This window comes from Salmo trutta, chromosome 2, assembly GCF_901001165.1.
Source record: "Salmo trutta chromosome 2, fSalTru1.1, whole genome shotgun sequence".
Taxonomy (NCBI): Eukaryota; Metazoa; Chordata; class Actinopteri; order Salmoniformes; family Salmonidae; genus Salmo; species Salmo trutta.
The window spans coordinates 10,548,385-10,568,063 of NC_042958.1; the positions used below are offsets into that span (position 1 = coordinate 10,548,385).

The 19,679-nt window shown below is 39.4% G+C and overlaps 1 pseudogene; it reads left to right on the forward strand.

The window, feature by feature from the left end:
• The first annotated feature begins 705 nt into the window (after window positions 1–705).
• Window positions 706–19,262, forward strand: LOC115148723 (tomoregulin-1-like; annotated as a pseudogene).
• The last annotated feature ends 417 nt before the right edge of the window (window positions 19,263–19,679 follow it).

A 19,679-nucleotide genomic window follows, 5' to 3' on the forward strand; every position in this document is an offset into this window, starting at 1 on the left:
ATACTGAGCCTGTGTCGTATAAGGGCTGAGTGAGCCAGAGAGATTAGCCATTTAATAAGCCATTGAATAAGTAAGCCATGTTATAAACCATGTTATGAACCATGTTATAAACCATGTTATGAACCATGTTATAAACCATGTTATAAACCATGATCTAAACCATGATGCAAGCCTCTAGTGAGGCTACTCTTGAGGCAAACTGCTACTGAAAGACAGTGTCATAATAATCAGTGTTTTTAATATAAAGACAGTGCCATAATAATCAGTGTTTTTAATATAAAGACAGTGCCATAATAATCAGTGTTAAGAATGTAAAGCTTTTTAGAAATGGTATAATTGTGAATCGGGGATATAATTTGTTAAGAATAACATGACTTGGAAATAATCAATTGAACATGGATTGGTAAAATGTATATCTGTATTCTCCATCTGCCAGATTTAGGCTACCCCTTATTTTCTGATCTGTGTAGAAGAGCACATAAGGCCTGCATTTGAAGATTTTTTTTAAATAAGAATTGTAATAATTCTAATTTCTTTAGGGCTAATTGTCTTTATTTCCATGTTAACAAAATCAAGTTTAGGCTTAGGCTGTAACCTCCGCCTGGTCTCATAGGTGGTAGGCTTTATACAGGATTAGTAACTGTCGCGTTATAACGTGTCCTACCAGGGTACAAACGGCATCCCCTCCCCACACATATTTTATTTATAAGGGGTTATATTGCCCCTCCATCGCAAAGCGTGCTTCAATGATGGGGGTGGTCTCGCGTCATGTGATCCCCAAGCTTCGCCGAAGTCCTTTGTTGATGGTGATACACAAACCTCACTAGGACATTGTCTGGGTAAATTGCTACAACAACACAATATATTTTCGCCTTTGCTGGGATTGTGTTGATGAAGGAGGGACATTTTAACCAGGGATATTTTCCGCTGGGATAAAATAGAGAAAGGCAGGCACGTCAAAGGTAAAGGCGACAGCCAAAATAGCCCATGATCGCACACCCTATCTGTACGACGGTCAGTCGAGCGACCAGTAGAGTCAACCCGACATTTGGTTTATGCAATTTGTGTGCTAAAGTCCGAGATAATGGTGTTTTTTTTATGGCTATCCTGGGAGAAAATCCCCTTTCTGCGTTGGAGATGAAACCTTTTTTTAGCCGTGGGTGAAACCGTTTGCAAATAACATCGCGTTTTGTTCGTTGGGTGTCCATACACATCTGGTGGATTCGTTGGAATATTTCTGCAATTTGAAAAAAGCATAGGTTAGGAAACATAGGAAACGACAGTGTGTCCATTCTACACAGCATTGTAAGCATCATGTCCAGAGGATATCCCCTCTCATCTCACGGACCCTCGACAGGCCGTTTTATCTCCTTGGTCCTCTGCCTTTTGGCCGTCTCTACACTGCCTGGAGCACAAGCTTCATACTCTCAGAGCAGCGAATGTGTCTCAGGAAAAGGCAAGGGCTGCCTAGGTGAGTATCAACACATTTACTTTATCAGTTCACTTTGACAAAGCAAGTTCTTCTAGGGGAATCATTTGGGTTTATCAAGCACTTTATGTGTTTTTGCTACATAGGACCTCTGGAGGTAGGTTATCCTCCTTGCTGAATGAACGCTGCTCGGTAATTGGGCATCCTTGACCAGCAGACAAAGAACATCATGCTCACTTAGTCTGAATTAGTCGGAAATACGGCACTGAGTGGCCCTGCTTCATTAGCGGAATCACTTAGGATCAATGCATGTTTTTGGAGAAATGTGATTTGTTAGGCCTATGTATATTTGGGGGATGCCTCGATCTGTCCCCTCTGGTGAGGTGCATGCAGGGAAATAATTTCCATCTGTGAACCCCACCCTGGATTGTCCTGCTCTCTTTGGTTGTGTTTCATTATTAAATGGAAACTGCCAGTGCTCAGTTTCCTGGTTAGGAGTAATACAGTGTCATCATTGGTCAAACTGGGGGGTGGGGTTCCACCATCAGGATGATCTGGATGGAAGACAACATTCAGTGTGACTTTCAATCAATCACAAATATTTATAAATCCCTTTTTACATCATCAGATGTCACAAAGTGCTTATACAGAAACTCAGCCTAAAACCCCAGACAGCAAGCAATGCAGATGTAGAAGCATGGTGGCTAGGAAAAACTCCCCAGAAAATGCAGGAACCAAAATCAAATCAAATGAAATTAGTCACATACACATGGTTAGCACATGTTATTGGGAGTGTAGCGAAATGCTTGTGCTTCTAGTTCCGACAGTGCAGCAATATCTAACAAGTAATATAACCTAACAATTCCACAACAACTACCTTGTACACACAAATCTAAGTAAAGGAATGGAATTAAGAATATATAAATATAAATATATGGATGAGCAATGACAAAGTGGCATAGGCAAGATGCAATAGATAGTATAGAATACAGTATGTACATATGAGATGAGTAATGCAAGATATGTAAACATTTTTCAAGTGGCATTATTAAAGTGACTAGTGATCCATTTATTAAAGTGGCCTAGGAAGAAATCTAGAGAGGAACCAGATTTGACCTATGATTTGGCCTATGATTTGGCCTATGATTTGGCCTATGCTTGATGACATTAGAGATGAATGGAAACACAATGTGGATCTATTTCCAACCCTACCTAATCCCAATTGCCCTGTGTGTTCCCATAGCATCTGTTTTTAATGGAGGCCTATATGTATGGTATTCGTTAAGTAACCTAGGGTTTTACTTTTCATTTCAAAGCATTCCGATTTCTAAAGAAGAGCATGTCGGCGTAGCTTTCCTGATAAAACCAATAGTCGTTGTTTTCCTCGTGTTAAGCTATTTGTTTACTTTCGCTGCTCACCCGATTCACTTCCTTCAATAAACAGAGCCATTCCTTTTCCCCATGGTCCTGGTTGTTCTTCACTGCTCATGAAAACAACCTATAATTGGGTGCTGATCAGGCTCAGAAAACCCCATAGCAGATGTGACCTTAGCAACCATAGATCTCCCAGATATAAAGGGTAAAATTCCTTTCAGAATTGAATGGAAAATACAAGCACCATATTTCCTGGCTTTTTTTTGGTGCGTTTATCTTTTCCATCGTTTTCAGGTTGAGGCATTTAGCTGGATCTAGGTCACACATCTGATCATGTGGGACGTGGATTAAGCTTGACCTGACATTAGACTACTTCTAAAAAATATCTGACAAAATGTACATTTTGGAGTTAACTGTACCTTTTAATACAATGAATTGTGGCATTTCCCCACTTTCACTGAGAAACACAGATTTTATTTGTCAGAGCATGGTTGTTGTGAACCTGCACTGCTGCTCTGCTGTAGCTGAGTTGGTAGAGCATAGAGCTTGCAACACCAGGGTTGTCCGTTTGATTCCCCACGGGGGACCAGTGAAAATAAAATGTACGCATTCACTACTGTAAGTCGCTCTGGATAAGAACATCTGCTAAATGACTAAAATGTCTGTAAAGAACAAATATTGGCATAACAGCAATAATTACCATACTTACATTACTAATGCTTCTATAGTGCTGGTCAGGATCAATGCTGTTTGACTGGTCCTGCTCAAATAAAATAAAATGTTATTGGTCATATACACGCAGATGTTATTGCGGGTGTGGTGAAATGCTTGTAAATGCTCTCTGACTACTGCAGTGTTTTGAAGACTTCTGATCCTATACAGTGGTGCTATTTGTTGATTACATAGGAGTTTTAGGTCAGGACCTGTATTTAAATCGTCTAGCTTCAGGACCCCCAGGGTGTGACTTTAATGAGGAAATTAGCAGTTTGGTCCTTTATGTACAGGGTGACTGAGATGGGGGATAGCTGCCTTTATAACAGAGACTGGGACCATTGGTTGAGTAACATTTTTACATTTTAGTAATTTAGCAGACGCTCTTATCCAGAGCGTACATTTTCATACTTTCTTTGTACTGGTCCCCCACAACCCTGTAGTTGCAAGTGACATACTCTACCAACTGAGCTACACAGGACTGCCTATCAGTAACAGACTGGTCTATTGAGAAGAGGAGCTAATTGTTAGGAATGGCTGATGATAATCTTTGGCCTGGAACTACTTTGCCTCCCATTTGTTCAAAGGTTGGGTTATTAGCCCCTGTGGCGCGTTTACCTGTCTCAAACTCTTGGATAAAGCTCCTATTGCAGATCATGTGTGTTGAAAATGGTTTTCTCTCATGGGGACTGGCAACAAGAACAGAAGGGAACTTCAGGTCAAACCTCAGTGCAGTAGGATTCTTCCATTCCCATCACCTCTCCTTTTCTCTCTCTCTCTTTCTTTCCCTCTCTCCTATGTTTCTCTTCCGCTCTCTCTCCGCATCTCTTCCCCCCCCCACCCTCTAAATCTCACAGGCCAGGGGTTTTCCAATGTGCTGCTAGTTTATAGGAAGGCTAGGAGATAACGCTGTTGACCCCAGGAGGATGTAAATGGCTGCTGTCAAACCTGCCTGGAAGGCTGGGAAGGCCTTTTCACTCCTCCATTAGAGCTGTGTTTACCTTTCCTCCAGAGTCAAACACTCTCCCTCAGGGTATCCATGAACCTACAGTTGTTCTAGTACAACAATCATTTCCCACTCCTGCTGTAGTTATCAAAGCTAGGGAAAAAAACAAATATACTGCAACTGCATGTCAACAGGGGGAATTAAACAGTTTACTGAAAGCCTACCGGTTGTACAGCACTGGCTTTGTTTTCACTAAATATCAGGATTACATAACACATCATTCCGTACACATTGTGATGGCATACCTGGCTACCTGAAATCCTCATCAATCCTATCAGTGATGCTTCTTACACATAATGTGCTTCAGCTCCCGATGAAAGATTCTCACATTGGCTTCTCCTCCAATCTTTTCTGGTCAACTATCTAGGTCCCTGTTGGTCGTACTTGGCTTTGGACTCCCGTGATCATGTAATGCCAAGGCATTTGTTAATGAGGGCCGAATGGTCCGAATGACTAGTGGCAAAATTTCTCAGTCCAATTATACTGGGCAGAGACTGTTGCACAATGCTCATAGCACTGTCTTTCTCAATGACGTGTAGCTAAGCTCTCTCTGTACCAGATCTCTCATTAGTAGACCCATTGACGAAGTGATGAGATTACTACTATTGATGTGTTGTGGTGAAGCAGTCCGGTGGCTATGTGCTGCTAACGACCCGGATCTTCGCTCTTTTAGTGCCATTGATTTTGGTTTCTCCTTCCTCTGATAAATACTGTCCAGTATGAGAGATGTTGAAGTGTATTTTTGGCTAAAGGGGAAGCTTGTTATTGGCTTTGGAGCTTTTACAAGTGATGAAAGTCATTACTGGAAGGAGTGTCCATGACTCTTGAGTTGCCAGGAGTTCATTAGCTTTGGTTCATACTGGATTTTAGCCTGGAATCCTAACTGATTTACTCAGTTTCATGGTGAAACAAAGCATATGGATTTGGATTCCAGGCTAACTGTATTTAAGGTAAGATACAAATGAGGGAAAATACTGTGTTTGTGTACAAATTTGAGTGGGAAGTTGAGGGTGTGTTTTGGAACATGAATTATACACTATTTCATATTCTCTTAGTAGAAAAAGATCTTAGGCTCAATTATTCCCATGTTATTTTCAAAGATAGAAAAGCTCTATCACATGGATACTAGTAGCCTACACTAGATACATTGTCCAAAATATTTAGGTGGTTTTATTGTAAACTGGAAAATATATCTCTACTTAATTTCTTTGTAAAATAATGGTATTTCACTGCCTTGCTGATAAGAACACCTTGTTTTTTACAGATGCGTCTGAGAAGAAGAGTGACCTGAGAGTATGTGATGCTGCAACATGTCGCTACGGGGGAACCTGTCGAGAGAACGGGGCTGACCTGAAATGTGTCTGCCAGTTCCATGTAAGTAACACAGTGGAAAAAAATGCTATCATGTTCTCTGTTGTGAAATAAGACTGCCATCACCATTACCATGAGCAACAAAGCAAGCAGGAATGGCTCATCCAAATGTGGCACAACGCTTCGCCGTCCGTTAGCATGGCATTTGCTTATAAATTATTTCTGAAGTCTATAGGCATTAAAAATGTTATATGCGCTTTCAGGTTCCTGTCCTCAGAAATGGTTAGGTCTAGGCTACGGTGGTTCAGTAACTCTAACATCCTACCATTACCCGTTGTGTTCCAGTGCTCTAAGAAGTACATCTCTGTTTGTGGGTCCAACGGAGACACCTTCCAGAACGAGTGCTTCATGAGGAGAGCAGCGTGCAAGCAGCAGAAGTCCATATCACAGGTCTCTGAAGGGCCCTGCGCTACCGGTGAGTGTCAGGATGCAGCAGACCGCATAGATCTTTGAGATCACTTTTTTCTCACTCTAAACTGTCCCTAGTCATTGCCTTATTACTCATTTAGATTAAGCTGAAACCAACTCATTTTCTATGCTCTAACTCACAGATGGCAGTTCTGGATCGGGTGACGGAGGTATAGTGCTGTAACTTGGTCTTGCTTCACTTTAATAAGTTGGACTTGCCAACCCATGTTACAATGTTACAGAAAGAGCTTGCTAAAAATAGCTTGCTAAAAGAAAAGCTTTGCAAATCCAAACACTAATGGAACAATATTAACTTTGTTGACAGCTAACAGCGCATTTTTGTTATACTCCTTTCCTACAGATGATGAAGGATCAGGCACAGGCAGAGGGAAAAAGCCTACAAAATGTGGCACCTGCAAGTTTGGAGCAGAATGCGATGTGGACTCTGAGGATATCTTGTGAGTACTTTCTTCTGGAATTACACCCTTTACAGAAAGACTTCACGGTATGTTACCTATAAAATAAATCAGGCAATGTTTTTTAGAACCCAATTCATACAGGCCCATTTTTGCCACATCCTTTCCAGGAAAAGCTTTTTATATCTCCCGTGCACATGCCGGTACGTTTAGGAATGTGACTAGACTTGGGCTGGTGGTGGATTTGAATAAATCTATTAAATATACACCATCACAAAGAAATCCATTATGTTTTAGGCAGGTCCTAAGAAACATTATAATAAAATGTATTTTTATAAGATTAGAATGCCATATTTTGAGTTGAATTATGTTACTGGTCTGTGCATCCTATAGGATACATGGCTGTGCCATACACAGGAAAACAATAGTTATTTTTAGTTCATTAAACAGACAAGACTTAGACTACCCTGATCACAGTAAACACTCATATATTTTATAGTAGGCTAAGAATATAATGAATAAAACACAAATAATACTTTTCCCATACAACTTGCATCACGGCAGCGTGTGGAATTGCTGTCAGATAAAAAAACTATATTTTTAAACTGAACCCATGCTTTTATTATCCACGTTTTGTATTTTTCCTGACCTCACTCTGCTTTGTTAGGGAGCAGGCGTAGTGTCTTACATTGAGAGTATCTTCATCACGATACCAAAATAATACCTATCTACTGTACATTTTCAAAAGCCTGTGAATTTCGTGTTTATATTTCACAAACTCTGCAGGCATTTGGAGTTGCTTTTAGTTGATTGAGCAAAATAATAGACCTACAGTTGATGTAGGCTACATTACAGCAGGCTAAATGTTTCTGATCGGTGATAGACCTACAGTTCATGTAGGCTACATTACAGCATGCTAAATGTTTCTGATCGGTGATGGACCTACAGTTGATGTAGGCTACATTACAGCATGCTAAATGTTTCTGATCGGTGATAGACCTACAGTTGATTTAAGCTACATTACAGCATGCTAAATGTTTCTGATCAGTGATAGACCTACAGTTGATGTAGGCTACATTACAGCATGCTAAATGTTTCTGATCGGTTATAGACCTACAGTTGATGTAGGCTACATTACAGCATGCTAAATGTTTCTGATCGGTGATAGACCTACAGTTGATTTAGGCTACATTACAACATGCTAAATGTTTCTGATCGGTGATAGACCTACAGTTGATTTAGGCTACATTACAACATGCTAAATGTTTCTGATCGGTGATAGACCTACAGTTGATTTAGGCTACATTACAGCGTGCTAAATGTTTCTGATCGGTGATAGACCTACAGTTGATGTAGGCTACATTACAGCAGGCTAAATGTTTCTGATCGGTGATAGACCTACAGTTGATGTAGGCTACATTAGAGCATGCTAAATGTTTCTGATCGGTGATAGACCTACAGTTGATGTAGGTTACATTACAGCATGCTAAATGTTTGATCGGTGATAGACCTACAGTTGATGTAGGCTACATTACAGCATGCTAAATGTTTCTGATCGGTGATAGACCTACAGTTGATTTAGGCTACATTACAGCATGCTAAATGTTTCTGATCGGTGATAGACCTACAGTTGATGTAGGCTACATTACAGCAGGCTAAATGTTTCTGATCGGTGATAGACCTACAGTTGATGTAGGCTACATTACAGCATGCTAAATGTTTCTGATCGGTGATAGACCTACAGTTGATGTAGACTACATTACAGCATGCTAAATGTTTCTGATCGGTGATAGACCTACAGTTGATGTAGGCTACATTACAGCATGCTAAATGTTTCTGATCGGTGATAGACCTACAGTTGATGTAGGCTACATTACAGCAGGCTAAATGTTTCTGATCGGTGATAGACCTACAGTTGATTTAGGCTACATTACAGCAGGCTAAATGTTTCTGATCGGTGATAGACCTACAGTTGATGTAGGCTACATTACAGCATGCTAAATGTTTCTGATCGGTGATAGACCTACAGTTGATTTAGGCTACATTACAGCATGCTAAATGTTTCTGATCGGTGATAGACCTACAGTTGATGTAGGCTACATTACAGCATGCTAAATGTTTCTGATCGGTGATAGACCTACAGTTGATGTAGACTACATTACAGCATGCTAAATGTTTCCGATCGGTGATAGACCTACAGTTGATGTAGGCTACATTACAGCATGTTAAATGTTTCTGATCGGTGATAGACCTACAGTTGATGTAGGCTACATTACAGCATGCTAAATGTTTCTGATCGGTGATGGACCTACAGTTGATGTAGGCTACATTACAGCATGCTAAATGTTTCTGATCGGTGATGGACCTACAGTTGATTTAGGCTACATTACAGCATGCTAAATGTTTCTTATCGGTGATGGACCTACAGTTCATGTAGGCTACATTACAGCATGCTAAATGTTTCTGATCGGTGATGGACCTACAGTTGATGTAGGCTACATTACAGCATGCTAAATGTTTCTGATCGGTGATAGACCTACAGTTGATTTAGGCTACATTACAGCATGCTAAATGTTTCTGATCGGTGATAGACCTACAGTTGATTTAGGCTACATTACAGCATGCTAAATGTTTCTGATCGGTGATAGACCTACAGTTGATTTAGGCTACATTACAACATGCTAAATGTTTCTGATCGGTGATAGACCTACAGTTGATGTAGGCTACATTACAGCATGCTAAATGTTTCTGATCGGTGATAGACCTACAGTTGATGTAGGCTACATTACAGCAGGCTAAATGTTTCTGATCGGTGATAGACCTACAGTTGATGTAGGCTACATTACAGCATGCTAAATGTTTCTGATCGGTGATAGATGAACTATACCACTTCCACTTGTCTGCCCAGCCAGAGAATTAACCAAATATACAGACGGATATTCAGTGAAGCAAAATCACATTGATTGATTTAGACAAGTCCCAGGATTTTGGTCAGGAGTAGGCCTAGGCCACTAAGCGACTGCGAGTGAAGAGAAAAATGATCCACTTGTTAAGTTACATAACATGCTGGCAAAATGTTCTGACCAGTGCTAATGAATGAACCAACTAGACAAGGTGATCATGAGCAGCACTCACCTCAACTTAGCTAACATTTCCACAGCCTAATTGTTGCCTAACTAATATCCAAACTGAGAATAATATGACATTGATTGATCCCCACACTTGTCTCAAAGCAGCACAAAACAGTGCTAAAATAGTTGCTATTGCTTCAAATGTATTATAACAATTAGATGACTTTAGGAGTTTCAGTAACCAATCATTTGATGCCTTCAATTGCATTAGCCTACTTTATTCCAGTATTTTCGCCATTCAGTAATATTTATTTCCACAGTAATTATTTATGGATCCATCCAGTTGTGGTTAAGAAAACAGTGTGTGTGGTGACATGCCTCGCAAAGTGTACAACTGCCAGGAGGATAGTAGTAACGGGTGCTGCCTAGCAACCAGAGCATAGTGCCAGGAGGATAGTAGTAACGGGTGCTTCCTAGCAACCAGAGCATAGTGCGTGCCAATGCCGCCTCAGCATTACGGCTACATTTCATACTCAGCCATAGGCAGAACTTTACCGCAATCATGGCTAGGTCGGTTTGCGGAAATAAAAGTTTTGGCTTTGATACCGGCAACACTGTTCAGATATAAAGAAAAGGTGGAAAAAAGTTGGTGGGATGCTAAAGTTGTTGGAAAAACATATTGTTTTTAAAGGTATGTTATTGTGCAACCAGTAGTTTCTGAAAGGGGGACTTCTTTATTTGGGTCCCAATTATCTGAATCCTTAGCGACCGCTAGTCCTCCTTCCAAATCTTCTGTTATTTTCTCCATATACTGGGGTCCTGGGTTGTCACATTCGATTCCGTTTGATTGATGGTGTATATTTAGAGCTTTTAATGTTGCAGTGTTAATACAGTGTTAATGGTGTTAATACAGTGTTCGTACAGTGTTCGTACAGTGATCATTAAACAGATGTTTATATAAATGTTTTCTTCGACACTCAGGTGCATGTGTAACATTGACTGCAGTGGCCATAATGACAACCCGGTGTGTGGAACAGATGGAAACTCCTACAGTGCCCCCTGTCACGTCAGAGAGGCATCGTGCTTGAAGCAGGTGAAGATTGACGTGAAGCATCTGGGGAGATGTCCAGGTAATGCCACATTTTCATCTTAAAATGTAATTTAGAAACATTTTATGTCCAATATACTGCATTTACCCTGCATTGCATTGCATTATTACATTGTATTGTATTATAAATCAAATCAAAATCAAATCAAATTTATTTATATAGCCCTTCGTACATCAGCTGATATCTCAAAGTGCTGTACACAAACCCAGCCTAAAACCCCAAACAGCAAGCAATGCATGTGAAAGAAGCACGGTGGCTAGGAAAAACTCCCTAGGAAAAACTCCCTAGAAAGGCCAAAACCTAGGAAGAAACCTAGAGAGGAACCAGGCTATGAGGGGTGGCCAGTCCTCTTCTGGCTGTGTCGGGTGGATATTATAACAGAACATGGTCAAGATGTTAAAATGTTCATAAATGACCAGCATGGTCAAATAATAATAATCATAGTAGTTGTCGAGGGTGCAACAAGTCAGCAACTCAAGAGTAAGTGTCAGTTGGCTTTTTCATAGCCGATCTTTGAGAGTATCTCTACCGCTCCTGCTGTCTCTAGAGAGTTGAGAACAGCAGGTCGGGGACAGGTAGCACGTCCGGTGAACAGGTCAGGGTTCCATAGCCGCAGGCAGAACAGTTGAAACTGGAGCAGCAGCACGGCCAGGTGGACTGGGGACAGCAAGGAGTCATCATGCCAGGTAGTCCTGAGGCATGGTCCTAGGGCTCAGGTCCTCCGAGAGAAAGAAAGAGAGAAAGAGCATATTTAAATTCACACAGGACACCGGATAAGACAAGAGAAATACTCCAGATGTAACAGACTGACCCTAGCCCCCCGACACATAAACTACTGCAGCATAAATACTGGAGGCTGAGACAGGAGGGATCAGAAGACACTGTGGCCCCATCCGATGATACCCCCGGACAGGGCCAAACAGGCAGGATATAACCCCACCCACTTTGCCAAAGCACAGCCCCCACACCACTAGAGGGATGTCTCCAAACACCAACTTACCGTCCTAAGACAAGGCCGAGTATAGCCCACAAAGATCTCCGCCACGGCACAACCCAAGGGGGGGGGCGCCAACCCAGACAGGAAGACCACGTCAGTGACTCAACCCACTCAAGTGATGCACCCCTCCCATGGACAGCATGGAAGAACACCAGTAAGCCAGTGACTCAGCCCCTGTAATAGGGTTAGAGGCAGAGAATCCCAGTGGAGAGAGGGGAACCGGCAAGGCAGAGACAGCAAGGGCGGTTCGTTGCTCCAGCCTTTCCGTTCACCTTCACACTCCTGGGCCAGGCTATACTTAATCATAGGACCTACTGAAGAGATAAGTCTTCAGTAAAGACTTAAAGGTTGAGACTGAGTCTCCATCTCTCACATGGGTAGGCAGACCGTTCCATAAAAATTGAGCTCTATAGGAGAAAGCCCTACCTCCAGCCGTTTGCTTAGAAATTCTAGGGACAATTAGGAGGCCTGCGTCTTGTGACCGTAGCGTACGTGTAGGTATGTACGGCAGGACCAAATCGGAAAGATAGGTAGGAGCAAGCCCATGTAATACTTTGTAGGTTAGCAGTAAAACCTTGAAATCAGCCCTTGCCTTAACAGGAAGCCAGTGTAGGGAGGCTAGCACTGGAGTAATATGATCAAATTTTTGGGTTCTAGTCAGGATTCTAGCAGCCGTATTTAGCACTAACTGAAGTCCATTTTTGGACAGAAAGTTTCTGATTTTTGCAATGTTACGTAGATGGAAAAAAGCTGTCCTTGAAACAGTCTTGATATGTTCTTCAAAAGAGAGATCAGGGTCCAGAGTAACGCCGAGGTCCTTCACAGTTTTATTTGAGACGACTGTACAACCATCCAGATTAATTGTCAGATTCAACAGAATATCTCTTTATACATGGTGATAGCTAAATCTATTAGGGGGGGAAACATTGGGCTTTCGATGGATTTCATTTATTTTTCAGTCTCAGGGAAAGAGAAGAAATCACAATTTTATATTTGACTGAGATTTTTAGTGTAGATGATACAATACCTTCATGTTGAATATAATGTCCTAGATATCCTCCCCTGTGTTTCTGGTGCCAGTCCTGATATTCCTGATGCATAGTGTGTTAATATTAACATCCCTCCTTCCAAGTCATGACTTTCCCCTGCATCACTCTACACAGCCAGTGACCTATATGATGACTAGTTAATGTCAAACTCTAATGCCTCTGTTGTGAACACAGGAAGGGCAATTCAAATATGATCCCCACTCCCAATTGGTTGATTGATTCTCACTATGACCGTGCACTATGCTATGCTACAGTATACAGTGATAGTTAAGTCTATTAGGTTCACCCCTACTTACAACAGCTTTATACATGGTGATAGTTAAGTCTATTAGGTTCACCCCTACTTACAACAGCTTTATACATGGTGATAGTTAAGTCTATTAGGTTCACCCCTACTTACAACAGCTTTATACATGGTGATAGCTAAGTCTATTAGGTTCACCCCTACTTACAACAGCTTTATACATGGTGATAGCTAAGTATTTTAGGTTCACCCCTACTTACAACAGCTTTATACATGGTGATAGCTAAGTCTATTAGGTTCACCCCTACTTACAACAGCTTTATTCATGGTGATAGTTAAGTCTATTAGGTTCACCCCTACTTACAACAGCTTTATACACGGTGATAGCTAAGTCTATTAGGTTCACCCCTACTTACAACAGCTTTATACAATGCTTGAGATTCAAATAAAAAAGACCTGAGATTGTTCTTTCTTCTGTACACTAACATTACAATGCGAACATGACCCCAATCTCACACAGTTGGGATTTGGGGCACATTATTATGACCCAGGGACATTGGGCAACCAGCTGGTCAGAGAACTACAAAAATGTTTATCCATTCTTATTAGAAAATCAGTTTAAAGACATTTTTCCAATGTAGTTCTTTATCTGAGTGCGATGCCATACCACACAAAAAATGGCCCTATTTGAAATATGTCCCAAAATCTAGATCTAAAATATCAATTTACACATGTAATGAACTGTTTTGTCCCACATATCACATTAATCTAAACTTGAAAAGAATGCATCCCACCGTGGATACATAATAACTACTTATGGATGTTCCAATATTCCTATAGTATTCCTATAATGGGATTTCACCTTGTATACAACCATGGTGATATTATTGGCAACCATGGTGATATTATTGGCAACCATGGTGATGTTATTGGCAACCATGGTGTTATTATTGGCAACCATGGTGATGTTATTGGCAACCATGGTGTTATTATTGGCAACCATGGTGATATTATTGGCAACCATGGTGATATTATTGTCAACCATGGTGATGTTATTGGCAACCATGGTGATATTATTGGCAACCATGGTGATATTATTGGCAACCATGGTGATATTATTGGCAACCATGGTGATATTATTGGCAATCATGGTGATGTTATTGGCAACCATGGTGATATTATTGGCAACCATGGTGATGTTATTGGCAACCATGGTGATGTTATTGGCAACCATGGTGATATTATTGGCAACCATGGTGATGTTATTGGCAACCATGGTGATATTATTGGCAAACATGGTGATGTTATTGGCAACCATGGTGATGTTATTGGCAACCATGGTGATATTATTGGCAACCATGGTGATGTTATTGGCAACCATGGTGATGTTATTGGCAACCATGGTGTTATTACATTCATTCCCAGATAGTAATTGTTGTGCATAGCCTGATATGTGTTTTAACAACATTTGTCATGTGACCCCTATGTACAGTACGTGTCTATCTCTTCTTAAATCAGTTGCGAGGCATTTCTGCTGACGGTGCAGTTGGCCAGTCCTTGCAGGAGGGCCATTAAATGCAGTGAAGCTGAAGCATGCCTGTGTCAGCCTACAGCTCAACAGGCCAAATTCCCCTCAAGTTAAACCCAGCCACTCACCACTTATCTGTCATTTATTTCATTTGGTAATGCAAATGAGCATTGGAAATGATTGCATGCATTACAGTAACTGTCTGTCGGAGTTACCAGCAGCCTCCTACGGCGACAAAATAGAAACCCAAAATAGAAACCCGCCATACCCCTCGTTTTATTGTCAATGAGCATCCTAAACAGTACTGTAGGTTATTCATTTGTTATTAGTATCTAGTTTGTTATTAGTATCTAGTGCTGTAGTTATTAGTTTGTTATTAGTATCTAGTTTGTTATTAGTATCTAGTTTGTTATTAGTATCTAGTACTGTAGGTTATTAGTTTGTTATTAGTATCTAGTGCTGTAGGTTATTAGTTTGTTATTAGTATCTAGTTTGTTATTAGTATCTAGTTTGTTATTAGTATCTAGTTTGTTATTAGTATCTAGTACTGTAGGTTATTAGTTTGTTATTAGTATCTAGTACTGTAGGTTATTAGTTTGTTATTAGTATCTAGTTTGTTATTAGTATCTAGTGCTGTAGGTTATTAGTTTGTTATTAGTATCTAGTTTGTTATTAGTATCTAGTTTGTTATTAGTATCTAGTGCTGTAGTTATTAGTTTGTTATTAGTATCTAGTGCTGTAGTTATTAGTTTGTTATTAGTATCTAGTTATTTATTAGTATCTAGTTTGTTATTAGTATCTAGTTTGTTATTAGTATCTAGTTTGTTATTAGTATCTAGTGCTGTAGTTATTAGTTTGTTATTAGTATCTAGTACTGTAGGTTATTAGTTTGTTATTAGTATCTAGTACTGTAGGTTATTAGTTTGTTATTAGTATCTAGTTTGTTATTAGTATCTAGTACTGTAGGTTATTAGTTTGTTATTAGTATCTAGTGCTGTAGGTTATTAGTTTTTATTAGTATCTAGTTTGTTATTAGTATCTAGTGCTGTAGGTTATTAGTTTGTTATTAGTATCTAGTGCTGTAGGTTATTAGTTTTTATTAGTATCTAGTTTGTTATTAGTATCTAGTGCTGTAGGTTATTAGTTTTTATTAGTATCTAGTTTGTTATTAGTATCTAGTTTGTTATTAGTATCTAGTTTGTTATTAGTATCTAGTTTGTTATTAGTATCTAGTGCTGTAGGTTATTCGTTTTTATTAGTATCTAGTTTGTTATTAGTATCTAGTACTGTAGGTTATTAGTTTGTTATTAGTATCTAGTTTGTTATTAGTATCTAGTACTGTAGGTTATTAGTTTGTTATTAGTATCTAGTACTGTAGGTTATTAGTTTGTTATTAGTATCTAGTTTGTTATTAGTATCTAGTTTGTTATTAGTATCTAGTTTGTTATTAGTATCTAGTACTGTAGGTTATTAGTTTGTTATTAGTATCTAGTTTGTTATTAGTATCTAGTTTGTTATTAGTATCTAGTACTGTAGGTTATTAGTTTGTTATTAGTATCTAGTGCTGTAGGTTATTAGTTTTTATTAGTATCTAGTTTGTTATTAGTATCTAGTACTGTAGGTTATTAGTTTGTTATTAGTATCTAGTACTGTAGGTTATTAGTTTGTTATTAGTATCTAGTACTGTAGGTTATTAGTTTGTTATTAGTATCTAGTTTGTTATTAGTATCTAGTGCTGTAGGTTATTCGTTTGTTATTAGTATCTAGTTTGTTATTAGTATCTTACTTGTACAAAATCCACATCATATAACTGGTTTGTTGATCAACCAGTATTAGTATTTAGTATTTCTATTCTATTTTATTTTCTACCCCTTTTTTTCTCCCCAATTGGTAGTTGTTACAGTCTTGTCTCATCGCTGCAACTCCTGTACGGACTCGGGAGAGGCAAAGGTCGAGAGCCATGCGTACTCCGAAACACAACTCAACCAAGCCGCACTGCTTCTTGACACAATGCCCATCCAACCCAGAAGCCAGCCACACCAATGTGTCGGAGGAAACACCGCACACCTAGCGACCGTGTCAGCGTGCACTGCGCCCATGGACCTCCCGGTTGCTGCTGGCTGCGACAGAGCCTGGGCTCGAGCCCAGAGCATCTGGTGGCACAGCTACTGCACCACCCGGGAGGCCCTCTATTCTATTCTTGAGGTGGAGCTGAAATGTATGTAAATTACTATCTCTATCAAGCCAGCACTGAGTGAGCACTGAGTGCATTATGGATGAGACCATAATATGACCGTGCCACCGCTTGCTCCAGGCATAAAAATAATTTTGGGGCAGTTTTCAGGCCTCTTATGATCAGTCGTATAATCCTTGTGATTACGTTTCTCCAACTCCAAGAACAAAGAGCTGGAACACTGATTCCCTGAGTCACTCCCAATTCAATTTCTCTTCAACTTCTTACAGTAGAAAAACTATTTTTAAGGTAGCCTAATGAATTATTTCCCATTTAAAATGCTGCTATCCCTTAAAGGGGAAGTAGATAAAGGGCCTTACTGGGCAATATCTGTGTTGCACTCACAAATATGTGTCTTGTTTTCAGAAAAGGGGCAGAAAAAAGACAAAGATGATGGTAGCAAAAGCAAGACTGATCTTTTGGTAAGGTTGATCCCATTTACCACACTCTGTTAGGATGTTATGGTAGTTGATTTATCTCTCAGACCATGGTTCATGTTGTCTATATGGGAATAGTGTTGTCATGCTGTTACATCACTACAAATAATATTTCTGCTCGACGATACATTTCAGTTATGTTTGATTTGCAAATGATGACAAGGCCTAGCTCACTCATTAAAATGTATATAAACAATATCAATGACCGCGATTTTCTTTATACCTTTAAAGACACGGCAGACATAGGGGAGGATAGAGGTTATGGAGAGATCCCCACCCCCTGCACAGAGGACTACGCCAACTTCTGTGAACACGGCCAATGTGAAATCAAGTACAGCATCCCCACCTGCCGGTAAGATAATGTGGTGTCCTTTTTTTTTTACTTACCTGCATATCGTTGCTGTCGGATGAAAACCTTGTAACTACATTTTTACAAATGTGAACATTTATTCAAAATAGTGTCTAATGTTTCATAATTGTATGTTTGTTAATGGCAAAATATGACCGTTTTTTCTGTTTTGAAGATGATGTTTTCATCTGACAGCGACGATGTGCTCTGTGTGTATTTTTTTCTTAATTCATAGGTAATTACTGTGTGTCATTTCTTAGTGAACACCTGGTAATTTCTGTATGATGAAATGAAGTGCTACCTGGTTGGTTGACTTCCCAGGTGTGATTCAGGCCACACTGGCCAGCAGTGTGAGGAGATCCAAGACTTCAACATCCTGTACGTGGTTCCCAGTGGACAGAAACTCCACTACGTTCTCATAGCGGCCATCATCGGAGCCGTACAGATCGCCATCATCGTCGCCGTTGTCATGTGTTTCACAAGGTGGGTGTGTTCTCCAAAGTGACCTATGTGATCTTATTAACACATTTCTGATAAGCAGATTACATGTTTCTGTCTTTTATAAGCCTATGTCATTTTTGTAAATAACAGACAGTAGCATGAATTTGCAAGTCTTATGGAAGATGCTATGCCAAATATGTGTCACTTCAAAAAAGTGTATGCATACATACAATGCTAATTTTGTAATTGATTCCATATTTCTTTAAGTTCTAAATATCAGAATACTGTACTTTGAGGGGCAGTCAATATGTAGAGTTTGTTTTTATTCATTTTTTCTTTTTAAATAGAAGGTGTCCCAAAAACCAGAGGGGACGAAGATAAACGCAACACCTTGGACATTTTCCCTCTGGGACTTCATCCAGGATGATGTGTCTGTTTGTTATTTTTTTATTTTAATGCATTTTGGATTGCATCACATGGATCGCATTTTGATATCTGTTGTTTTGTGCCTCCTTTATTTTGAATGGACATTTATAATTTGTTTTATAATGGGGCCTTATTTTTCTCTCCCCTATGGACATATGCAGCTTTTGCTGCTTTTTTGTCAGACTGCTGCATTATAATTTTTTTCAACGGGCAGAAAAAGGACAGCTATTTTTATCTGATCATTCATTGTTTGCAAGGTGGTGGTGGTGGTAGCTTTAGGCACACAAACCTTGGACACCTAGCTTCAGCTTTAGTGACTTTCTCTCAGTACATTTTACTTCTTTGTTTTTGTTTTGTTTTTACAAAATTCAACCATATACCAAATGCAGTTTTCTATAAATGAGGTATAAGCTGATGTGTACAGTTTGTTTTGGTTACTTTTCAATATACCATTCCGGGGATGGAACACTTTTTCCCACTAGGTACTAATTTAAATGTTTTTATATATAATTTGTCGTTTTTGATGTTCTGATGTTGTTTGTATTATTGTTCATGAAATAGTTGTAAACATATTTGATTGTAGATTCTGTATATTGCATGAGCTGTGAAAATGTGTTTAGTGACATCATTTCAGTGGTATTAAAATATCTGTGTTCCAAACGCTCATGTTGTCTTCATATGAGTATAAATAGTTCAATTACAGAACCAGAATAAGTCTGTAGTTATATTCATGTAATGTTATTGTGATATTATTTTTAAAAATTATTATAAGATTGTAATATTGTTACAGTAATAATGGGTTAATGTCAAACCCGACTCATTTTTCAGATACAGTACATAACACACAATATTATTACATATGTGCATATTACATAATACACACAATATTATTCTGATTCTGAGAACTACACTGGTTTTAATGAAGTTATTGGGTTACTTGCAGTGTTGGGGAAGCTACTCTGAAAATATAGTTTACCAAGCTATCAATTACTTCACACAGGAAGAAGTTAAGCTAGCCTAAAGCTACCCTTAAAAAAATATAGTTTACTTAACTAACGTTACTTTGAAAAAGTAGTTCAC